This window comes from Haliotis rubra, unplaced genomic scaffold, assembly GCF_003918875.1.
Source record: "Haliotis rubra isolate DU_JTF1 unplaced genomic scaffold, ASM391887v1 Scf28, whole genome shotgun sequence".
NCBI classification, from domain to species: Eukaryota; Metazoa; Mollusca; class Gastropoda; order Lepetellida; family Haliotidae; genus Haliotis; species Haliotis rubra.
The window spans coordinates 2,897,547-2,907,377 of NW_025766891.1; positions in this window are offsets into that span (position 1 = coordinate 2,897,547).

Here is a 9,831-nt window from a genome sequence, read left to right on the forward strand (position 1 = left end):
CTGTGGCAATTGTGGTAAATGTGGTGGGAATGATCGTGGTGAAAATTACATTTAACATTAAAGTTTTTGTTCAAGTATTTCGCAATTTGTGGATCTGAAAGTTTTAAATATGTACTCATTAATGACCAGGGATCTCTGATATGTCCTGACCAGGTCAAGTTGCTGTGCAAAGTCTCAGGGCATTTTTTTTGAGAGTGGGGAAACTTGTTCAAATAGCAACCACTGTGTTGATGTTGAATTATTCTTTTCCAAGTTTCATTTGTGCCCAGTATTATTTACATTCGCCGCATTTACATTATTTGACATGATTAAAAGTATATATTAAAGCTTTTATCAAGAATAGTGATTCCGCTGTGTTTTTGCTTTTAAAATCTAGCATTAATTCGATAATACGCAGTTTTTTTGTTTTTAAAAAAACCGTTGCAATATATTGCAATACATATCGCAATATATGCTTTCGCATCGCAATATATCGCAATATAAAAATCCTCTGCAATACCCATCCCCAGTAAGGAAGGGTAACAATAAATGGATAAACACTTGCTTGACAACGGTGTTAGAACCTACACCGTAACGTCACTCATACTGCAATAAATTTAAAGAAGTTGTTCATCCATATATTGCTATCGTTCCTGACGTAAAAAAGCGTGATTTGTCACTGAACCATACACGTCGCCAGTTTTGTAGATTGCAGGATCGAACGTTCTCGCACCCCTAGACCTGTCGATAAGGCCAAAATAAGGTCTTCTGGCTCGAAGTCCTGCTTCACGTAAATAATTATGAATTAGCGCCGACACTTCCCTCAAACCAGGCACTTCACCTGAGTTTGTAGTTGCTGTGACAGTTCGATTCCGCAAATGAAGTACCCGGATTTACCTGTCCTGCGCTGCAGTGGTAATCCGAGGTCTACCACATCGAGACCGATCTTGCGCTGAATTGGTTTGTTGATATCGGTCCCATGGACGACTGATAGAACTCTGGTGAGCATTGAGGTGACTCACAACGGCTCCCCAGCCTCCAGGCGTCCCAATTGCATGGTTCCGATTTGCAGCAGTGAGTCGCGATATTCTTCCATTTAGCTCAAAAACGCCAATTCCAATGACTGTCACTGATGGCCGTTTAATGCAAAACAGCCTTATATAGGCACTGTCCCTGCTCACGATTCCTCAGAACTGCACGTGCAAATTGCGAACCATTTTTTCTGCATGACATTTTCATGTATACCCATGCCAATAATGGTTGTCGTCCCCTTCCCCACCCCAACCCCACACACATCTCACACGCACGTCCCTTCTACAATTAAAAATATTGAAGAGGGTGATAACCATTATTAGCATGAGTATAGGTTGACACTATCGAACGTAAAAGAGGATTACATTTTCCAAAGATGAGTTTTTGCGCACTGCATACGTTCCATGTACACAAACCGGCATTATAACGGCGAAATTATAATAATCAAACACTTATTTTGAAAACAAAATTTCAATCCATCATTATCACATGTGCATTTCTTTTGGGGAGAGTATATTTATTATTGTGCATATTTACCTATTTCCCAAGTTTGCTGGTGAGTTTAAGTTTGTTGGGTTGTGTTATCGACATTATAGCATACATCCACACAATGCAGTAATATTGCAGGATGATTGACACTATGGACTCTCATCGTGAAAGCTTAGAACAGATCTTTGGAGTGAGTGAGTTTTACTCCGCACTCAGCAATATTCCAGATATATGGTGGCGGTCTGTAAATAATCGAGTCTGGACACGACAATCCAGTGATCAACAGCATCAGCATCGATCAACGCAATTGGGATACAATTACATGTGCAAAACAAGTCAGCGATCCCGACCCATCTCTTAGGACAAGCATGAGTTACTGAAGATCAATTCTAACTCTTCGCGGGTCGAGTATTTGGAGGGAGATGGATTACTATGATACAATAACATTTACGTTTGCGAACTCGCTAGCTTGAACAATGTCAGCGAATTGTTAGATTAATGCATGTAATCTCCAAGCATAATATGGCCGTTCTTGGTCAGTCGAGCTATTGTCCAGAAAAGTGGCCAAGTGTTTACCACTAAAGAGCAAGAGATAGGATCTAAGCATTTCAGTGTACAGGTATGGTCATAATTAACCGACAATTTTTGTCCTAAGATTATAACGTATGATTAGCGTTTCATAGTTAACTCTGACCATACCCACAGAAATGTTCTTGTCGATATTGCGAAAGCTTCTTTAGAGAAAGTCAAATCTATGCAGATATTGAAAATGCAAATTCACATGACAAGGATTGTCTTTTTCCTTTTTCTTATTCAATATGTGCACGGAGACACAAGAAAAAACAAATTTGTCTCTGGTGGAATCATACAAATGGATGTTTTGAAACTCCGGTACGCATTTTTGGTCGATATGGAAGAAAGGATGAATAGGGTAGAAAAAAGGATAGAAACACAAATCCCCAAAGTGAAGGAAGAAAGGATTGATGAAGATAGAGGAAGGGACCGAGAAGGACACAATGAAGTTAAAACAACTTTCACAGGGAAAGCCAAAGGTGAGTTTACATTTTTACGATATAAATACTTTACGTTCAGTGGTACCAAATGACTCGGTCACATGTTCGTTGGTTATTTAAAACTTTCATTTGAAACGATTTTGTAGTGTGTTTGCTGTTTGCTGTCGGCCTGGACGCGGCACACAGCAATGTTCCAGCTATATGGCGCCGAAATCGAAATAAGCGAACTCTAGCGACGAAATACGCGACCTGTGATCAACATCAATATCATCGACCTTAACAGTAGTGAGTGAGTGAGTTTAGTTTTACGCCGCACTCAGCAATATTCCAGCTGTATGGCGGCGGTCTGGAAATAATCGAGTCTGGACCACACAATCCAGTGATCAACAGCATGAGCATCGATCTGCGCAACTGGGAACCGATGACATGTGTCAACCAAGTCAGCGAAACTGACCACCCGATCCCGTTAGTCGCCTCTTACGACAAGATAGTCGCCTTTTTATGGCAAGCACATGGGTTGCTGAAGACCTATTCTACCCCAGATCTTCACGGGTCCCTTAACAGTAGGGTTACGATGACATTGATGTATGTCAATCAAGATTGTGAGCCTGGACACCCGATCCCGTTAGTCGCCTCTTACGACAAGCATGGGTTTCCGAAGACCAAATCTTCAAATTGTGAGATAAACACATGATCCCATGAAGGTGTGCGGTGATCCCCAGAGGCATATCTTTGCTGTACAGTGCGACTTAATATTATATATATTTTGTCCTTTGTAATGTTTCATGGAATAAACATTGATAAAGTCAGTGATTCAAACTATGTCTGTAATACCCTTAAGTCTTTGAGTCAGTGACATGAAAAAATTAGGGTAGCAGCTAACGTTTTGGTCATACCATGCGCTACCAAAACCAGTTTTAAACAGCAATGTTTGTATATTCGTAGGGGCGTTGGGGTAGCCTAGTGGTTAAAGCGTTGTCTTGTCACGCCGAAGACCCAGGTTCGAATCCCCACATGGGTACAATGTGTGAAGCCCATTTCTGGTGTCCCCCGCCGTCATATTGCTAGAATATTGCTAAAAGCGGCGTAAAACTAAACTCACTCACTCACTCACTACACACGATACTGTATCTGTAAATATTTTTGTTCAAATAATATTATTCAAAATGAGGTAACTACTTAATTTTACAATGTGAAGCCATGTCGCCTTGGGATCAAGTTTAGGGTTTTATGCAAACTGTGGCGTACCTGATATCTTTTTGATAACGTCCTTCACAATTCAGAACGCTTTTGAGTAAGTGATCAGTGGGGAAATCGAACCCGGGTCGTAAGCGTAACGAGTGAACGCTTTAACCACTAGCCCATCCCACCGCCCCGGAGTTCCTCTGATATGTCATTAACAGATCAGGGGCGATGAGGTAGCCTAGTGGTTAAAGCGTTCGCTCGTCACGCTGAAGATGCGGGTTCGATTCTAAACAAAGGGTCAATGTGTGACGGCCATTTCTCGTGTCCCCCGCCGTGATATTGCTGGAATATTGCTAAAAAGGACGTAAAACCAAACTCACAAACTCACTCATCAATCTGTTCTAAGCTTTCTTGATGAGAGTCCTTAGTGCCACTCATCATGCAATATTACCGTACTGTGTCGTACAAACTCAGCAGCAAACTCGGGAAATAGGTAAATAAGCGCAATAATAAATATACTCTCCCAAAAAAGAAATGCACAGGTGATAATTATATATGCATTTTCAAAGATTGTTTTCAAAAATTAATGTTTGATTGTAATAATTCCGCCATTATAATGCTGGTTTTTGTAGATGGAACGTATGCACAGCGCAAAAACGCGTCTTCGGGAAATGTAATGCACTTTTACGTTCGATAGTGTTAACCTACAAATTGTCATGCAGAAAAATGGTTCGCATTATGCATGTGTAGCTCTGATCAATTTACCAAACCACTACATTACCTTTTCAGGATTTTCAAAGCGTAAATGCGTTGGAACGGCTGAGAAGTGTTACCAAGACATCTCCGGTATGTGTGTCAGTCGGCAACACTGCGGGGTACTTTACGTCGTTTACGCAGCATCCGACTTGAAAGACGTACAAGAGAGAAGCCAGATTTACGCTGTGGACGCAAGAAGTGTTTCGCTCATCTCGAAGATTATTCTGGATGCTCCCAATATTGACTGGGAGGACATTGCATGTGGTCCCTGCGACACACAAGGAATTGGACATTGCATCTATATAGCAGACACTGGCGATGGAAGGAGTGGTCCTTCGAATTTCATTTACAAGGTGCAAGAGCCAGAAGAATTAGTTATCGGTGAACCTATTTCCTTGGGGGAGGAACAGATAGAGGTCATTCCATTTGAGTAAGTTCGTACAGGATAAACATACTGTCTTATGGGGCGGTGGGGTAGCCCAGTGGTTACAGCATTCATGCCGAAGTCCTGGGTTCTATTCCTCACATTCGTACAATGTGTGAAGCTCATTTCTAGTGTCGCCCGCCGTGAAATTGCTGGAATACTGCTAATATTTCTTACGCCACTTTTAGCAATATTCCAGCAATAGCACAGCGGGGGGACACCGGAAATGGGCTTCACACATTGCGCCCATGTGGGGAATCGGACCTGGGTCTATGATGTGACGAGCGAACGCTTTAACCACTAGGCTACGAACTCGTATAATAATGGCTGACTGACTGAGTTTGGTTTTACGCCGCTTGTAGCAATATTCCAGCAATATCAAGGCGGGGGACACCAGAAATGGGCTTCACTCCGTATAATAATGAATGTAACATAACATATTCATGTGTCTATAATCAATGTACGCCTGAATGTTATTTAATCCTCTTGTCGGTGTGATCACAGTGATTTGAGATGGGGGGGAAGGAACAGACTGAAAGGACTGACTGACTGAGTTTGGTTTTCGCCGCTTTTAGCAATATTCCAGCAACATCACGGCGGGGGACACCAGAAATGGGCTTCACACATTGTACCCATGTGGGGATTCGAACCCGGGTTTTTTGGCGTGACGAGCCAACGCTTTAACCACTAGGCTACCCCACCGCCCCACAGACTGAAAGGAAATTCCAATACAATATTTCAAATATCAAACTACAAATATAACTGCTTTACATGTGTATTTTCAAAACTGTTGATAACCCATTGCCCGTATGGCGGGAATATATTTGCCCGTATGGCGGGAATATATATGCTTCCTCTTTGACAAACCCGTGAAGATCCGGATCAGAATTGGTCTTCAGCACCCCATACTTGTAAGAGGCGACTAACGGGATTGGGTGGTCAGGTTCGCAGACTTGGTTGACACATGACATCGTATTCCAATTGTGTAGATCGATGCTCATGCTGTTGATCATCGACTACCGCCATTTTGCTGGAATATTGCTAAGTGCGACGTTAAACAATAAACAAACAAACAGAAACTAACTTGACGGAATAAAGTGAGTGAGTTGGTAATTCCACAATATCACGACGGGGGTCACCCAAAATAGGTTTCACGCAGTGTACCTATGTGGGGAATCGAACCCGGGTTTTCGGCGTGACGGGCGAACGCTTTAACCACTGTGCTACCCCATCGCCCGAATTTACGGAATATGCAGGTTTTATAAAAGTCACCTGTTTTAAGCTAAAACGTATGGTGATTTCTTTGAGCGGCATGAGTGAGTGAGTGAGTTTAGTTCTACGCCGCTCTCAGCAATATTCCAGCTATATGACGGCTGTTTGTAAAAAATCGAGTCTGGACCAGACAATCCAGTGATCAACAACATGAACATCGATCTACGCAATTTGGATGGCATGTGTCAACCAAGTCAGCGAGCCTGACCACCCGATCACAAGAATCTGTATCGAAAACGTCGCACTCATGGTTGTTATCCATGAAGGTTTTTTTCAATAACATACGGTGATTGGCGTATTCCAGACATACCATTTATACAATGATCTATTATCGTCGCAGCTTAACGATGATAAAGACATGATTTTGCATTACTGTGTCGAGATGAAAGGTGACTGAGATATGCTGTACACATAGCCTTAGTTTTATTTGTATGACACTTGGAACTTCAGAGTGAAGGGTGTCTCAATGTGATTCCAGGTCACCTCTGAAGGACAGCCAGACTCTCCTGGTTTCACCACGTGGTCGACTCTTCATTTTGAGTTCACATACAAAACCTATTGGTGTATTTGAGATCGTAGATGATGAACTCAAACATCTCTTTGATGTCGTCATACCACAGAGATACAAGCACACTGGTCCGTATGGCGGAGACATCTCTTCAAATGGCAAAGACTTCCTCATCAAGTTCCAGGACTCTGTATTCTACTGGTATGTGGAAAATGAAGATGACATGGAAGCTGTGCTAACCGATCCTAAAGAGGCAATGCAACTTCCTTACTTTGAAGAAGAACATGGCAAATCAATTGCTTGGCATCCAGACGGGGCGTCTTTCTTGACACTATCTGCAGGCTGCAACGAAGTCCTCTATCAGTATGATAGACTTGATGATGTTGGAACCGAAGACGGTGATGCAGAGGACGATTATTATCTCACTCCTTAGAGTGACAGAAATGGGCTTCACACATTGTACCCATGTGGGGAATCGAACCGGGTCTTCGGCGTGACGAGCGAGCGCTTTTACCCCTAGGTTCCACCGCCCCAGCACTCCTTGGACCTACCCACCTGAGCCAATACGAATTTTGACCATGTACACATACACTCATATTTGTCTGTTTATAGAGTCTTGATGACATCCCGTTAAGTTAGCTGGTAAGAAAATACGATTAAGAAATCAAAACTGTAGATAATCACATCTTTCCATAACAAAAGAAATATTTACGTCAAATTGATGACTATAAATATATCCAAAAGTGAATTGTTTGATATTTGGACGTTGAAAAGTATACTGATGTACAAAAGAAAGTATAGACCTGGTGTTTTGAGACTATTGAAAAACGTAAATATTTTGTTAGCAATGTTCCAATTGGGTACGATATCTATGATGTTATTTCAACACGTACACAATGTTTGTGACTTGTGAGTCACAATCAAAACACCTGTCTAAATATTACGCTGTTTTTAGGAAAACATTTTACCAACGCATAAGGTGTGTACTTTCTTTTGTACGTCAGTTTAGAATAACATTTGCTGGAACCTTGAAGTTTTGTCATCGTCATGGGGCTCATCACCGTTCATGTTTCAGGTAAAAGTAGGGTAGGTCCGTGCCAAGATAATCATAATTACAGTACTTTTTTAAAATACCTACATTTCTTAGGCTTAACCATAGAAGCTCTAGATCACTCTTCAAATAAGCTCTCAAATAAATTTTTGCCTCACAATCGCTATTTTTCTTATTTCAAAAACCAGACGATTTCGACGTTCGAGCAAGCACAATGGCAGTCAATAATATAATGGTTCACATAAGAGTGCGATCAATGAACTGTTTAAGACGCATTCTAGAAGTTGTAAGCAATAGCAATGACAAGTCTTTATGGATGATCAACTGCTGTACATTGTATTTGTACAATAAATAAGCTGGCCATCCATAAAATCTTGTCATTCCTAGTACGATCATTGTTGTTAATTTGCAGTTGCTGAGTTCAACAAGCGGTTTGAGCAGATCAATAGATACATTCAATTATTAAGGTAAAATATTCCTTCTATTACCAGGAATACTTTTACATTTTCTGACATAGCATCCATTTTTGAATGTTTCCATTCATGGTTTCTCCAAGAGGTAGAACCTTATAGATACTTTAGACAAACCTTGTATGAAATCTTTTCAAATGAAACTAAACACCTCTTTGATGTAGCCCTGTTCAAGTTCAAGCGCAGCACATGTAAAAGTCTCAGAAGTGGAGACATATCTTCAGGTGGATTCCCCATCAAGTTGAAAAAGTATACTACTGATATGTTGATACATTAGTAGGTATGGAAAGGTCCTGGTAAAGCAGCCCATGAAACACCCTCATTGGCGAGAAATGTCAGCTGAATCAATTGCATGGAGTCGTGTGAAGCCTCTGAAGGCTGTAACGAAACACTGTATGCTGACACTGAATGCGATGATGGTGATGATGGAGAGGATGAAGACGAGTGAGTGAGTTTAGTTTTACGCCGCACTCAGCAATATTCCAGCTATATGGCGGCGGTCTGTAAATAATCGATCAACAGGATGAGCATCGATCTACTCAACTGGGAACCGATGACATGTGTCAACCAAGTCAGCGAGCCTGACCACCCTATCCTCGTTAGTCGCCTTTTACGACAAACATGGGTTACTGAAGATCAATTCTAACCCTATTCCGTTATTCGCCATTTATGACAAGCAGACGATTCGTTTCACTCTGAGGTTGCTGAAGATCAGTTCTAACCAGGATCTTCACAGGTTGTAGATCCGATAATGCTTGACAAACAAATAAGTTTGATGGAGATTTGGAACAAAAGGAAGCAGAACGGGCTTATTTGCCAAACAGGGCTTTATTGTACTTTTACGCCAAAATCAACAATATTTCATATACACTCTTCAAAGAAAAAGAAACGCACAGGCGTTTTCAGCAGTTTAGTCCGATATATTTTGACAGCAATCGTCATTAAGTCAAGTCCTATGTTTGAATCCCGTTAATCATGTCGGGGCTGTTGTATACATATGTGTTTGCAAACGTTTGTGATAAAAAATGAAAACGATACATGAAAAGTACATGCAAAAAACGTTTTCCACGTACTGCACGTGTAGTGTGTCGGAAACAAGAGTAGAGTAGATAAAAAGGCCAAACCTAAGTTTTCATTGCGAACTTTACGACGGAAACGAAGATTAAAAAATGCGAAGTTTGAATGCTGCAGACTGAAATATCGCCATTGGATGTATGGAAGCAGGGGAATCCCAGTCTGCCGTTGCAAGACATTTCAATGTCAACCACAGTACCGTATCTCGATTATGGCAACAATACACCCGCTTCAATTCCACCCAAGATTGTCACAGCAGTGGAAGACCAAGAGTGACCTCTCCTGCTCAGGGTCGATTCATCCGGGTGTTTCACCTACGTCACCGATTCCTGGTCTTCTATGAATTTCCAACCAAACCATCAGAGAGAGAAGTGTGAATTCCAGCATATCGACCAAAAGTTGTACCTGGCCTGACACGACTACACCGACAACAACGTGTCGAATGGTGCAACAGGGTACATTCATGAAACCTGGGGAACTGGTGACGCGTTTGGTTCGGTGATGAATCGTGTTTCCCCCTGGAACGACAGGACGGGGAGACAACGTGTCAATCGACGTCGACACGAACGGTTTACGCC